Raw genomic sequence first — 16,605 nt, forward strand, 5'->3', positions numbered from 1 at the left:
GAGGTGTGAATCACATTGAAGTTGATAATACCAAAATCTAACGACTCAAGCAGCATTTGCATGCAAAGCCGCATAGTGTTTCCCTGTCAAGTTTGATTGAATATTAGTTTCATCATAGTCCCTCCTTGTAGGAATGTGCTCTCGTGAATGTTGTTGGTACTTTCAAAGTCTGACACCACTTGCCAATTGCGATGCGACATCGGTACGACAGAACTGAAAAGACGTTTTGTTGGGCCAACACCTGGCACATAAGCTGAAAATAGTCAAAGGCAGTTCTACGTAAGCATGTCACTCGTCAAAAGAGTGGAGTAACCTTGGTGTTTCACTTCCCTCGATTGATGACTAGATAGCTTGCCATATTGGCTGATCCTAAAATGAACATATTACAAGCATAACTCCTATTTGGCCCGTACTTATGACATAGCTGCAGCGGTATACTTCAGACCTCACCTCACATCACCTCATTCCACGAGAAAGACTGAGATATTATCTGTGTACGAGTGCATCGCACTTGATGTAGCCTTGCTAATCACTAACAGTACGATCAAATGTTTTGAATCAGACAAGGACTTTCGTCACAAGAAAACCGTCATGAAAATTTGTACCATTCTTTGGTTGCAAATTCAGCAAACAACACATGCGATAATTGTGATTGTGTCTCATGTGCGTTCTTCAAACACATCCAGCAAAATATATCAAGCTGTAAAGAATATAGAGCTAGAAAAAGACGTTTGTTGCTCGATGTAGAGAACGAAATTCAATTTTTAAATACTCCAAGTGTAGGTATAAAGTTATTTCCAAATTACTAAATGTAAAAATACTAATTGAAAATCTCTGGGTAACGCCGATTTCTTGTTCTGGTGGTAATGAGGGGCTAGGGCCTCGAATGGAAGCATTTCAGTCGCAGTTCATATTTTTGATTCAGACTTTGATTTACTTTAATTCTTAGGGATTCAGATTTAGTATTTGCTTCACCAAAGCATGTATTAACCAGATATGAACTGTAAATGCTCACGTGTTTCATTGTACATGTATATTGCAGTTATGTGTAAATTGGAACCTTTGCCACATGTTTGCAACTTCATTGAAAGTGCTATCATGGTTTTCTTTCTATCTCTCGAACCATGATCAATGTGTAATTCTCAATGGTGCTGTGTCTGCCACCAAAAAATTGGAATGTGGGGTTCCCCAGGGAAGTGTACTCAGTCCCATTTTATTTACATTATACACATCATCATTAGCTGAATTGCTCACTGATCGCGGTGTTTCACATCAATTGTATGCGGATGATACGGGGATTTACATCTCGTTTGAGGTTGATGACTCGGCACCCGCCATTGCTCAGATTTCTGATTGTATCAGGGGTGTGCAGTATTGGATGTTGAGTCACCGTTTGAAGATGAATGACAGTAAGACGGAGGTCATCTGCTTTGGAACGAGGCATTCCCTCTCCCGTCTCGGGCCTGTGGATGTTGCAATAGGCGGCTCCCTCGTGAATTCGGCGCTAGTTGTCAAAAATCTTGGTGTTCTTCTTGATAGCCAATTGACGATGGAGCGGCATGTGACATCCACATGCAGGAGTGCATACTTCCATTTACGGAATATAGCTCGCATCTGTAAATTTCTCCCACGTTTGTCACTTGAAAGGCTCATTCATGCTTTCATTTTTTCTAAGTTGGACTATTGCAATGTATTGTTTCTTGGGCTTCCCTTATGTTTACTACGGAAATTACAGTTAGTTCAAAATAGCGCGGCTCGCCTATTGTCTGGCTGCCGCAAGTATGATCACATATCTCCTGTTTTAAGATCACTTCACTGGCTCCCAATCGAGCGTAGAATTGAATTCAAAGTCTTATTACTGGTTTTTAAGGCACTTCATGGTCTTGCGCCTATCTATATCATTGACCTTTTAACAACCAAGAGTAATACGCGCCGTCTACGTTCTTCAGATTCGGGCTTGCTTGAGGTTCCGTTTACGAGGTCTTCATTCATATACAAACGGGCCTTCAGCCATGTCGCTCCGCGTTTATGGAACGATTTACCAGCTGATATTAGAATGTGCAATACCATCGATTGTTTTAAGAAACGTCTAAAAACGCATCTTTTCCGCAAAGCTTTTAATTAATTGTCTTTTTAAGATTTTATACATTTTCCTGTGTCTGCATGTATTTTTAGTGTCAAAGGTTTGTTTATTTTTTACATTTGTGAACCGTTTAGAGCATTTTATGGATTTACGGTATAGAAAAATAAATTATTATTATTATTATGATCAACATAATGAACAATATTCACCACAGATTAAACTCTATCGGTCATTAAGTATTCAAATACGCAATTAGCTGAAATAGAAATAATTAATTTCTTTGACTGCTGTCATTGTATCACCACTTTATATAGCAAGTGTAATTGCCTTTGGTCATTAGATATGCAAACTATTAATTAGCTGACATGAAAACTTAAGTGCGAAATGACTTTCAATATTGGTATAACCTAGTATAATCATCAATATACATAGCATGTTATGCCAACTTTGATCAAATAAATCCGAGTATGTATCCCTGATTAGGAAAGTTCATTAAATATACACATTAGGAATTGGCTGAAGCAAAAATGCTTTATAATGTTAGCATACATAATAGTATCTTTAATGTACATAGCAATTTTCATCAATTTTGGTCATGTAAGTAAATTTAAATATATATCCCTTATTTCAAAAATTCATTAAATATGCAAATTACCGGTAGGAGCTCGATGAAGTAAAAATGCTTAATCACTTTCAATAATGTTGTATCATAGCATCTATAATGTACATAGCAAGTTTTTTAAACTTTGGTTTAGTCAATACAGATAAATATCCCTGATTATGAAAGTTCATTAAATATGCAAATTAGGAATTGACTGATGTAAAAATGCTGTATGACATTTAATAATGTTTTATCATAGTATTTTTAATGTACATAGCAAGTTTCATCAATTTCGGTCATGTAACGTTCAATTTAAATCCTTAATTTCAAAAAATCATTAAATATGCAAATTAGGATTTCGATGAAGTAAAAATGCTTAATGACTTTCAGTAAGGTTAAATCATAGTATCTTCAATATGCATACCAAGTTTCGTAAATTTTGATCGAGTAAATTCAGATATATACACCTAATTAGGAAATTTCATTAAACATGCAAATTAGTAGCTTTCTTCCACGTCACCCCTTAATATCTTTCAAGGCTAATATATCTTGGTGTGATCAAGATTTGTAGCGAATCTCATCAAATTGTGTGCAGTCATTGTCAATATATATCAGTTTTTTCTAAAATCATTAATTATGTAAATGAGCAAAAAGTAAGCAAGCCACACCCACCAAAAACTAATCAGTTCTTGCCATTTGCAAACTGAATCTATGTACCAGATTTGATTCTGATCTGATGAGCCGTTTTTGAGATATTGAGTACACAGACAGACAGACAGACACACAGACAGACAGACAGACAGACATCGCTGTGACATATGCCCACGTGTGTCAACACGTGGGCAAAAAAGGGTACAAGAAGTGCTCATGACTATGGTATTTACTAAACAGGTCATTAAACCACTGTCACGGCAGTGGATCACGTGGTCTGGGCTGCCTATTTCCCTTGGCAAAAGGTTAGACCAATTTTAAACTTCACAGAACGAACTCGGTGAATAATGATCGCTTCCTTTCTACCTGTTTCTTTTAGTCTCCTTGTCCCTCTGTCTTCTCTGTTTGTATGTACAGAGTCGCTGTCACACAAAAAATCTATCTATCTATCTATTAACCTATCTGCCTGTCTCTGTACCTAGTACTATTTCATGAGTTATGCAGATGACAAATACCGGTCGAGAGGTTTTATGGTTCCTTCCTTTGTGAACAAGTCATTGACAATGACATAGTCCCCACTTGTAATAGGAGTATTAGTCTTGATGGGGCAGGGAAATTTGGTCATTAAGAAGTATTACTGGAGTGTATATGTTGAGATCTGTGGGGACATAGGTCTATGTCGTCATGTCCAAGTTATGGTTCTAAATCGGGAAAAAATATCAGACCTCTAGCTGTATTGGCCAGCCAAGAAATACATATGTGCAAAATAAATGAAGTACAAGATGTGACATCTTAAGGTCTAATATCCTATCAAAATTGGAGGGTATAGAACTTGTGGTTACTGAGTTATGCATATATATGTATATGTATAATCAAGGTCAAAGTTCATCGAGGTCATGTGACATTTTGAAAAAAAATTGTATTGCAAAGTCGTAAAAATCTAGTTTTGCGACATGTTCTACCTGACATAAGCAGAGTGAACTCACTGTTTTGTATGTGTGCCGTAAAGTGGTATCCCCTTGACAGTGGTTGCCATTCTGTTTGTACAAGTATAGGATGGTTGGCTTCACTCGATAGTGTAATTGCACCATGTGCTTTGTAATGGATGTAAACTTATACGGAGCCATGGATCTCGGCAATGCTTAGTGTTCAACGCATTAATCCCGGTTGAATAAGGACAAGTTTACATTGTAGTCGAAATGGCCTCAGTCAACCTAGGAGGCCACATATTGCAGCTACCTAGTGCGTGAGATGCAGACAGTTTCAAATTACGTGAAATTGGTTGTTAGGGATCGGCTTTCACTTACAGAAAACAAATCTGCACTGAAGAGTAACAAAAACGAAACTCGAATCTGCTCTCTTCACGAATACATTTATCAAAACCAGATATGAACTGTAAATGCTCACGTGTTTCATTGTACATGTATATTGCAGTTATGTGTAAATTTGAACCTTTGCCACATGTTTGCAACTTCATTGAAAGTATTATGATCAACATAATGAACAATATTCACCACAGATTAAACTCTATTGGTCATTAAGTATTCAAATACACAATTAGCTGAAATAGAAATAATTAATTTCTTTGACTGCTGTCATTGTATCACCACTTTATATAGCAAGTGTAATTGCCTTTGGTCAAGTCCTTCAAACTATATGTTCCAAAAGCTCATTAGATATGCAAACTATTAATTAGCTGACATGAAAACTTAAGTGCGAAATGACTTTCAATATTGGTATAACCTGGCATTATCATCAATAAACATAGCATGTTATGACAACGTTGATCAAATAAATCCAAGCATGTATCCCTAATTAGGAAAGTTCATTAACCCCTTGACTACCAAGGCCAATGTATTCCTATATACCAGGCCCCTTATGTAAATATTGATAAAATCTTAGGTGTGGTAATTGCATGAACACTGCTTAGAGTAAAAATTAAGTAAGTACCAATAAACCATTATTTTCTGAATCAGCATGAAATTTCCCACTTTTTCATACATAAGTTTTGTATTTCCAGGTCACGTGACTGATCACATGACACATGTGACCAGGGTTGGCAAAGAATATGAATATTTGAAGCATCAGGACGTGTTTTGAATCCATAAAATGACGCAAATTTGAATACAGTTGCAATTTTCATGGCATTGCCTTTACATATATGTAATAATAACTACCCTTACTTTATTTATAGATGTACCTATTTAAGATTTTTCTCACAAAAGGCAGAGTAATGAACCACAAACATCAGCATCTGACATGATTCTGTATTTGAAAATCAACACATTTTATATTTGTAAACACCTGCTTTATGTCTTCCTTGCAAAAATATGCATCTAAAATGGTTATGATTCATCAAAAAATAATTCACAATATTTAAAAATACATTTTAGGGAACAACATATCACATGAACAAACACATGACCAGTCATGTGACCAGTCATAATGTTAATATGGCTGCTATAAAATTTCACTGGCTTATAGTAAAAAATTGTATTTCCTCTAGTTTCATTCACAAATATTGCTGTTAATAGAACATATCTACATATAAATCATTTGTTTTCAATAAATAAACATTTCATTTCATTAAAAAAACAAACCATGAACATCTTCGCGATCGTCCGTACTTCTGAAAACTGTTAACAGTCAGCGCGACGCTTCTGTGATCAGCCTGACCTTTCAGGGTCGAGGTCATGGGTCACGACATTTGCTTCTGGATTTTGGCCATACTCGGACATACGGGGGCGCAATCACATTCAGGCCAGATCGGAATACATCAATCTTAGTCGCGCTGCCTTCCGACGCAGAAATTACGGGATTTTTAGCGACAAAAACGAAGCAAAGACGCCTATTTAACTGTGCCGGATATTTCCGGCACTCTAGGTGTATGGTAATTCAATATGGCGCCGGATATATCCGGCGCCATAGGTAGTCAAGGGGTTAAATATACACATTAGGAATTGGCTGAAGCAAAAATGCTTTATAATGTTAGCCTGCATAATAGTATCTTTAATGTACATAGCAATTTTCATCAATTTTGGTCATGTAAATTCAAATTGATTCCCCTAATTTCAAAAATTCATTAAATATGCAAATTAGGAGCTAGATGAAGTAAAAATGCTTAATCACTTTCAATAATGTCGTATCATAGCATCTTTAATGTACATAGCAAGTTTTGTAAACTTTGGTTTAGTCAATACAGATAAATATCCCTGATTATGAAAGTTCATTAAATATGCAAATGAGGAATTGGCTAAAGTTCAAATGCTCAGTGACTTTCAATAATGTTCTATCATAGTATCTTTAATGTACATAGCAAGTTTCATCAACTTTGGTCAGGTCAATTCAGATAAATACCCCTAATTAGGAAAGTTCATTAAATATGCAAATTAGGAATTGGCTGATGTAAAAGTGCTGAATGACATTTTATAATGTTTTATCATAGTATTTTTAATGTACATAGCACGTTTCACCAATTTCGGTCATGTTACTTCAAATTTAAATCCTTAATTTCAAAAATTCATTAAATATGCAAATTAGGATTTGGATGAAGTAAAAACGCTTAATGACTTTCAGTAAGGTTAAATCATAGTATCTTCAATATGCATACCAAGTTTCGTCAATTTTGATCGAGTAAATTCAGATATATACTCCTAATTAGGAAATTTCATTAAACATGCAAATTAGTAATTATCTTTCATGTCACCCCTTAATATCTTTCAAAGCTGATATATCTTGGTGTGATCAACATTTGTAGCGAATCTCATGAAATTGTGTGCAGTCGTTGTCAATATATATCATTTTTTTCTAAAATCATTAAATATGCAAATGAGCAAAAAGTAAGCGAGCCACACCCACCAAAAACTAATCAGTTCTTGCCATTTGCAAACTGAATCTATGTACCAGATTTGATTCTGATCTGATGAGCCGTTTTTGAGATATTGAGTACACAGACAGACAGACAGACACACAGACAGACAGACAGACAGACAGACAGACATCGCTGCGACATATGCCCACGTGTGTTAACACGTGAGCAAATGAAACTCTGAAAGACAGCTATGCTCAGTAAGCAAACTTTAAGGGTTGCAGATGTACATGTGCATATGCATTGGGAGATAAACACTAGCAGAGCAGTTTTTTTTTATCTCAGCTTGCAGCCAGCCATGCACATTGTAAATCACACAACCTTATTAATCTTATGCAAAGAGTTTAATTTGGATTAGTTTGTGGAAAAATTCCAAATTCAAAGATGTTTTCTTGTTGGCCAAGTCTACAGAAAACACTAAAGTACTGATACATTTCAGATTTGATAATAGTCCTCCATCGCATCGCATCTGTCGCAGCAATGTCTGTGTGTCTGTCTGTCTGTCTGTCCATCTGTCTGTCTGTCTGTCTGTCTGTCTGTCTGTCTGTCTGTGTGCTCAATATCTCAAAAACGGCTCATCAGATCAGAATTAAATCTGATATATAGATTCAGTTTGCAAATGGCAAGAACTGATTAGTTTTTGGTGGGTGTTGCTTGCTTACTTTTATCTCATTTGCATAATTAATGATTTTAGAAAAAAATGATATATATTGACAACAATTGCACACAATTTGATGAGATTCGCTACAAATGTTGATCACACCAAGATATATCAGCTGTGAAAGATATTAAGGGGTGACATAAAAGATAATGAATAATTTGCATATTTAATGATCTTTCATAATTAGGGATATATATCTGATTTGACTTGATCAAAATTGACAAAACTTGGTATGTATATTGAAGATACTATGATTTAACATTATAGAAAGTCATTAAGCATTCCTACTTCATCAAACTCTTAATTTGCATATTTAATGAATTTTTGGAATTAGGGATATTTATTTGAATTGACTTGACCAAAATTGATGAAAGTTGATATGTACATTAAAGATACTATGATATAACATTATTGAAAATCATTCAGCAGTTTTACTTCAGCCAATTCCTTATTTACATTTTTAATGAACTTCACTAATTAGGGATATATATCTGAATTGATTTGACCGAAGTTGATGAATCTTGCAACATATATTGAAGATACTATAAAACAACATTATTAAAAGTCATCGTTTACTTCAGCCAATTCCTAATTTGCACATATAATGAACTTTCCTAATTAGGGATATTTATCTGTATTGACTTGACCAAATTTAACAAAACTTGCTATGTACGTTAAAGATACTATGATACAGCATTGAAAGTCATTAAGCATTTTTTGCTCACGTGTTGACACACGTGAGCATATGTCGCAGCGATGTCTGTCTGTCTGTCTGTGTGTCTGTCTGTCTGTCTGTGTGCTCAATATCTCAAAAACGGCTCTTCAGATCAGAATCAAATCTGATACATAGATTTAGTTTGCAAATGGCAAGAACTGATTAGTTTTTGGTGGGTGTGGCTTGCTTACTTTTTGCTCATTTGCATAATTAATGATTTTAGAAAAAACGGCTATACATTGAGAACGACTGCACACAATTTGATGAGATTTGCTACAAATGTTGATCACATCCTGATATATCAGCTGTGCAAGTTAATAAGGGGTGACGTGAAGGATAATTACTTATTTGCATATTTAATGAAATCTACTAATTAGGCATATATATCTGAATTTACTCGATCAAAATTGACGAAACTTGGTATGCATATTAAGGATACTATGATTTAACATTACTTAAAGTCAATAAGCATTTTTACTTCATCCAAATCCTAATTTGCATATTTAATGACCTTTTGAAATTAAGGATATATATTTGAATTTACATGACCAAAATTGATGAAACTTGCTATGTACATTAAAGATACTATGATAGAACATTATTAAATGTCCTTAAGCATTTTTACTTCAGCCAATTCCTAATTTGCATATTTTATGAACGTTCCTAATTAGGGGTATTTATCTGAATTGACGAGACCACAGTCGACGAAACTGGCTATGTACATAAAAGATACTATGATAGAACATTATTGAAAGTCATTAAGCATTTGAACATTAGCCAATTCCTTATTTGCATATTTAATGAACTTTCATAATCAGGCATATTTATCTGTATTGACTAGACCAAAGTTGACGAAACTTGCTATGTACATAAAGATACTATGATACGACGTTACTGAAAGTCATTAAGCATTTTACTTCATCCAGCTCCTAATTTGCATATTTAGTACTTTGTGCCCTGTGGGCACAAGGTACTAATGTGATGGCGCGGCCCAATATGGCCAACATAGTGGGCCGTATGCTGTGGACGCAGGTATCTCAGAAACGCTTCAGTAACTTTTTCTGAAATTTGGTCTGGTGGTCACTTTAGCATGTATCTCAAACAGTATTTTTTCTTTTTTTGATTGAATCATTTTAAAGTCACTTTTTTAGCTTTTTTCTGAAAACCACTATTTTCACTTTTTCCTCAAAACCACTGATTTGATTATTGTGATGTTTGGCATGGGTGTTCGTATAGTTGAAATACCGTCAGAAATGTTCAAAATTTGGTGATACATGCCTTACATTATTTTTAAACAATATTTTTATCCATTTTTATTTTATATTTACTTGATTTTGCCTCACTTTCGCTAAAGCTACCGTCTGCGCATGCGCACAACTGTAGGACAAAATCTGAGTTGAAGAATCGAAACGGACGCCATCTTGTTTCTCGGTGTGGGCACATTTTTAGCTACTATAGACTATAGTCTATAGAAGCTATTGGAATGGGTATCCGTCCGGCGTCCGGCGTCAGTCTGTATGTATGTATGTATGTATGTATGTATGTCCGTTTGTGACGCGTCCGTCCACTCAAATATCTTGAGAACCTCAGTACTTACTGATTTGATATTTGTTGTGTAGATGAAAAATATGATTTTGAGAAACTGTTTTTTTCAATTTTTTGATATTGTTGAAAATAGGCAAATTAATGCCAAAAAAGGTGTTTTGGGTAAAAAATCTTCTACTTCATAACCACTGGTCAGACAGCTTTGTTATTTGGTATACAGGTCCCTAGGGATAACCCAACATAGATTTGTTCAAATTGTGATGAAATATGCAAATGTGTATTTTTAAGGAATTTTTTGGTCATTTTTGGTCAAAGTTTGACTTACATTGTATGTAATTCTTGTACTGTATAAACCCTATCAATTCACCCAGAAAAAAATAATTAATATGATTTTAAATAATTGAATTAATTAGGAAATCATCAAAGCCAAAATAATTTTAGTGTGGAATTATCAGAAAGTTCAACTTTTTGTGACAGTTCATAGTGAATTGAGGATTAAAACATGTAAAGGCAACTTTCCTGAATCCCAACTTTGATATATTCTGAACCACCATTTATGTTATCTAAAAGAAATTGCTCACAATAGTTTGTCATGATAGGGTGGTCAAATAAATAGAGATAGAGAAAGTTCTAATTTCCATTTATGGTTGACTTGGTAAGGATAAAATAAAATTACTTTTTGAGGAAAAAAATAGAGTGGTCAATTAAAAGAGTGGTCAAAGTGATAGGGTTTTTATGGTAAAGCTGGGCTGTAAGATTCCTCATGTGCTATTTATAGCAATTATGCAATCTGTGTAAACAGTGCAATGAAAGTGTAACATGATTCCTTATAATGCTTTTGATGACCTTGAACTTCTTAAGTTTCAAACATTTGTCTCTTCAGTGTGCTTTCTCTGAGTATGTACAGTCTCAACTTATTCAACAGAACTTACTTACAATGTTAATTTGAAAGTTAAAATGTGCTTGGTAATAGGATGAAAATACTGATATTAAAAGATAACCAGCTCAAGATTCTTTATAACCTGACAGATATGCTGTTTTTTTATGACGTAAATCTTGATTTAAGCAAGTCTTGTTTACTTTAATTAGAATGTAATTAACTCTCGTTTATTTGCTATTATAGACTAATATAGTCTGATGAAATATGCAAATCTGTATTTTTACAGAATTTTTTTTCCATTTTTGTCAGGCCATCCTGAAATGAGCTATCAAAGATATCCACCTTCTTCATCAATACATGTGTCACAAAAGATTATTCTCTATATAACACAGCAGAGCTCTGTCAACTGTTGAGTCGCTTGTTTTTTCAAAACCGCTGTTCAGACAGCTTTAATATTTGGTTTACATGTCCCTAGGATGACCTTAGTGAGATAATTTCATACAGTCACGAAATACTTAATTTTGTATCCATGTCTATAGTAGCTTCAGGGACTTTTGCCCTATGTTTTACTTTGTGAACGTTTCACTGTGTTTTTCAATATGTTCTATAGTTATGAAGTTGACAGTGATGCACTTTTGCAGCTGTCGTGTATATTTTGGAACGAAAGGCGCCTTTGATCGACTGAAGAATGATGGCCTCCGTAGGCGATAAACACCGGTACTGGCAGGCATATCAGTTCTACTGAGGAAGTAATCCACTGGCCCGTATAGGTCAGGGCTCACTTAGGGGAGAACCACTTGATTTCTGGGGAGGTATGGAGGATTTCGAGGAAAAAAAATTGTCACCAGGTGAAATAAAAGAAAAAACTTAAGCCTGTAATGGCTTGAGAAAAAAATATTCTCATAACAGACAGAAATAAAAAAGGAATTGTCACAATGCTGTTGAAATGAGCAAAAATTTGGAAACTTCATTCTCATGTATTCGTTGCTGGCATGCTGCCAAAGGCACGCAAATGTTTTTACCACAAGTAATTCTTATGTGTTTTTTTCCAGCACTTATGATATAAGCATTCACTACTGTACACCTCGGTGCACTCGATGTTTTCCTTCCCTTTTCTGACCCAAGAAATCATGTTTCAGGATTTCTGTTGCAATATCTCAATGGTATAGGCAATATCTAGATGGGACTATTTGACTTCTCTAAATCGTGAAAATTTAAAACACAAGATAGGAGTCAATAAACTAGTGTTAAAACCAATACATTATTCTCTCAATATAAATATGTTAGAAAGATTACAAGTTGACAATGAAAATTGAGGAACAACAAATATAATGAAATACAATGTGTGAGCCTTGTTTCTCTGACCACAAAAGATAACATCTCCCCTGAGAACTTAAAAGGACTTGACTGTTTTAGAGAAAAGCAGGTATAGTACTGATCACAGTTGATTTGCCAAAAAAGTGTTCTATAATTTAAAGTTGTATATAATAGACTTTCCATTTTGTTTGTCATTTGTTGGAATGTAAAATGAAGTAATAAAAACATCCTGTGATATGTGAAACACTGGCTTAAATTTGAAAAATTGCACTGCTACTCCATTTGAAAAAAAAATTGATGCAGGTCTGACTGTAGAAATAAAAAAATGCGGTCTCTCTAACAAAAAAAAGTTCCCATACCCACTTCCTGCATACCCCCCCCCCCCCCGAAATCAAATGGATCTCCCCTTAATATGCGCATGCGCACATAACAAGTTAGCGTTGTTTATCAACTTGGCCTTTGAAAAAATCAAACGGACGCCATCATGTTTCTCGGTCAGTTGCGAATTTTGACGTTTTAAAGGTTTTAGAGTATATTTGATTGCTGTCATGTATTTTTTGGCACGAAACGCTCCTTCGATAGACTGAAGAATGATGGCCTCCGTACTCGGTACTCCCCAGTACTGGCGAATCCATTGCTTTTAATAGCGAGGCAATCCCACCGGCAGACCGTACTAATAGCTGGGTGAGAGCGAGGGAATGCTCTGTCCTTCTACCTCCGGCCTCCATGTCATAACAAACTAGCGTCTTTTTATGTTGATGTACTGTCCTTTCGACACAGCGATAACTTTTAGTTTTCTGTTGCTTATTTTGGGTAATTTCGACAGTTGTTCATTGATTTTGACATCATTTTTGACTTAATAACCGTCGATGTCGGCAACTCTCTCGCTAGCACTGCGTACGATGCTGTGTGTTAGGAACGCACACAGGGAATGCACTGCGTACGTACGCAGGGCTAGCGAGAGAGTTGCCGACATCGACGGTTATTTACGAAAAGTGAATAAAAGACTGGCATTTTTGGAAGCGATCGAGTAGCTGAGGTGGGCAGGGATACGACTTGGGCCCAAGAACGCTGAATTTCGGCAGTAATTTGGCTTTTTACGTCAAGTCCCAAAATGGATTTGAAGTCACCGACCCTACGTACGGGTCTTTGCAGGGCTGTGGTGAGCGGGGCGAATAGCTGTAGCGGAACACACAGCATCGTACGCAGGGCTAAATCTGACATGGTAATTTGGCATGATCATCAGATCATACATGATCCGAGATTGCACTTTAGCAAGGTCACGATAACTAATGTTGTTTGTTTCACTGTCGTTTAATACCTATATTTCCACCAAAAGACCATTAGAATTTCCTCCTGGCTACTTTGAAATCGTGCACTGGCATGCTTGTAGTTGTCAACATCACTATGCTTTAATGTACAGTAGACTCTCATACTATGAATATATCGACTGTCACTGCATGTGTGCAAATCACTCCATATCATATCAAAAAATGTAGTATTGCGACGTTTGAGCTGCCAGAAGTCAGAATTTACAGTTTACGAGAAAGTTATCCTTCATGTAAAACTCAGTTCTACTGTGAACAAAATGCAAGCTATATGTTGTATAACTATCGTGAACAGCATAATATTTTGTACCTATCACCGTGTCAGAAAATCAGAAGGAAACAACCAGTCAGACAAACTGTGGTCAGGATGATACTGTCCAATTTTAATTTTTGTCTCTCGGCACACACCAGATACTCATGACTGTAAAACAACATTTCCATATAATTGTATATTCAGTTTTTATATTTAGTTTGCTTTTCACCATATTCTATGTCCTTCCCTGCACTACATAATTCAAAATTAAATATTGTTTTTGGCCTATACATACCGGTACTTGAGGGGTAAGCTTATTTAGTCTCATACATTAAAGATGCACTGTTGACCTACAGAGTCCAAACTTTTTATCATTGTATTGTAGATAGGTGTACACTCCAAATACTAAGTACAAGTGTGGTGAGTGTAACAAGCAAATGTTTTTTAGTTAATGGTTCATATCAAGGTTGTTGATACTTAGAATCCACACTTGAACTTATGCTGGAGCGGTAACCAACCAGTTCAAATAACTTTCATTTATGTCAAAACAATTTGACTTTTTGCAAAAATTTCACATGTATGGCAATTAATAAACAGTAAGGAGGTACAAAGGACGTCGGTGCCCTCGGGCCCCATGTTAATTAATTTTTGAAATTAGGGATATATATTTGAATTTACATGACCAAAGTGATAAAACTTGCTATGTACATTAAAGATACTATTATGTAGGCTAATATTATTGAAAGGCATTAAGCATTTTTGCTTCAACCAATTCCTAATTTGTGTGACGCCCATCGGTTATAAATACTGGATTACATGAGAGGACGCTCATTATGCAAAGAGACGCCGTGCGAGTAACTTGAACTGAGAGCTCCACAGATTGCGGTTTTTTGCGTGTTTTTTTATGAAAATTTATGAAATGGGAATGCTCTACAGCAGGGTAAATACCTGATCAATACATAACGACTCCATTTTTTCTAAACCGATAAGTTTTCGGGACAATATTAGTGAGTAATTGTGCGTGGCCAGTGAGAACGTCGACCCAGGGGACGCCGATTGGGATTCGAATATCACTGTCAATCAAACCTTGTGCAACGTCAGACACGAGTCAGCTGGATGTGTACCTAATGTCGATTAGCATTCGCCTTATCTGCTAATGGTGACTGAAATAAATAAAATATGTGTCAAGATTTCCAGTGGCGAAAGACGTGCGCAATAGTTTCTTCACAGTTCTCCAACTTTTGCACCTACCCGCCGCATTAATATTTCTGGCGATAAAAAACGTGATCTGATCAGACAACATTCAAGTCGATTACACCTTAGTAACCGTGGACACGGTCCCTCCACAAACCGTGCCGTGAAGAAGAAAATGTATTATCGGCTTCTCTCTTACTGGAAAGTTTGATGGCCCTGAAAAGGGCCGTTTGGTTTGATTTTGTGGCTTCTGCCGTACACCCAACAATGGCAAATGTGTATGGTACGCCGGGCAAATTTGGCGGATGCGCTATTTTGCGGGTTGCGGGTTGCGGGCTGCGGGTTGCGGGCATAAAAAAATGCGTGATTTTCGGTATCATTTTCGCTAGTAGTTAGAATAAATGCCAAATAGTATCTAGATGTATTTGTTTATGGAATAAAAGCTGTGAACTTCTTGAATAATGCCGTTATTTCAGCTTACATCTGGTAAAGCTCCACCAACGTCAGAACAGTTCATTTCCCATCCAACATTCACGATGCTGAAGTTAGACTCTGTTTCGGATTCAGTTTCGGATTCGGTTTCGGATTCGAGTGACTGAAAGAAATTTTATATTTTCAGCTGATTTAGTTATACTGTGGAATACTTTATTTTCACTTGGAATTTATTTTCATTTCTTTCGCCGAACCTGTTTTTCTGCTACAATAAAATCCAATCAGACTAGACAAAGTGAAAATAAGACAGTGAAACAATGAAAATCTGTTTTCAGCTAAAATAAATTCCAGTGAAAATAAAATAGTCTTCAGTACTTTCGTATGAAAAGATAAATACTTGTCGTCAAGAACAAGTTTTTACTGGATTACCTACCAACATATGTAGTATATATTTTAAAGCATAAATTGTGTGCATATGTTCACAATCAAAATGGTAATAAATAGAAATTACAGAAAACTTCGAAGCATTTTTAATTCGAAATTGAAAGGAAGTGTCGAGCAAGGACAACGACATTTACAAAAACGTTTATTCTTTAATTTGTTTATATGTCACAAAGTGTGTCACATGGTATAATGCTAATGCACTGTATTACTTTGCTGTTTTGGTTGATGTTGTTCTGCATAGATTTCATTTTGAATGTACCATACCAAACCTGGACTAAACTATCAGTTAATATGTTGTATAATAAAGATTGCATTGAATGCATTTCTTTGTATTGTGCGAAGTACTGTTAGCTTGAATAGTCTAAACTGCATAATACCCATAATTGCTCATGAGTTGTAACTTTTGACTAATTTTCCAGCAGTTTTGTCTGGTGTATTCATGCACTATAGTTTCTTGCTCTACTGCCTACAGTTTTTGGTATTTTAAACTGTATAAATTATGATTATGTGCGAAATATTTATGTCATGAAATATATACTACATGTGCAGTAACGTGATCTAGTTAAAATATCTTCTTGTGTATATCAGTAGTTATCATATTTTCGAAAAAATAATAACATAAGCTGGAAATAT

The 16,605-nt window shown here is 35.5% G+C and overlaps 1 protein-coding gene across 6 annotated transcripts in view; it reads left to right on the top strand.

Annotated features, from left to right (window-relative positions):
- LOC139116309 (DNA repair protein XRCC1-like) overlaps nt 1-16,605 on the top strand; it is a 216,354-nt gene that overhangs the window by 66,997 nt on the left and 132,752 nt on the right. The gene's annotated exons all lie outside the window — the stretch shown is intronic.

Source organism: Ptychodera flava, chromosome 17 (genome assembly GCF_041260155.1).
Source record: "Ptychodera flava strain L36383 chromosome 17, AS_Pfla_20210202, whole genome shotgun sequence".
Classification (NCBI taxonomy): Eukaryota; Metazoa; Hemichordata; class Enteropneusta; family Ptychoderidae; genus Ptychodera; species Ptychodera flava.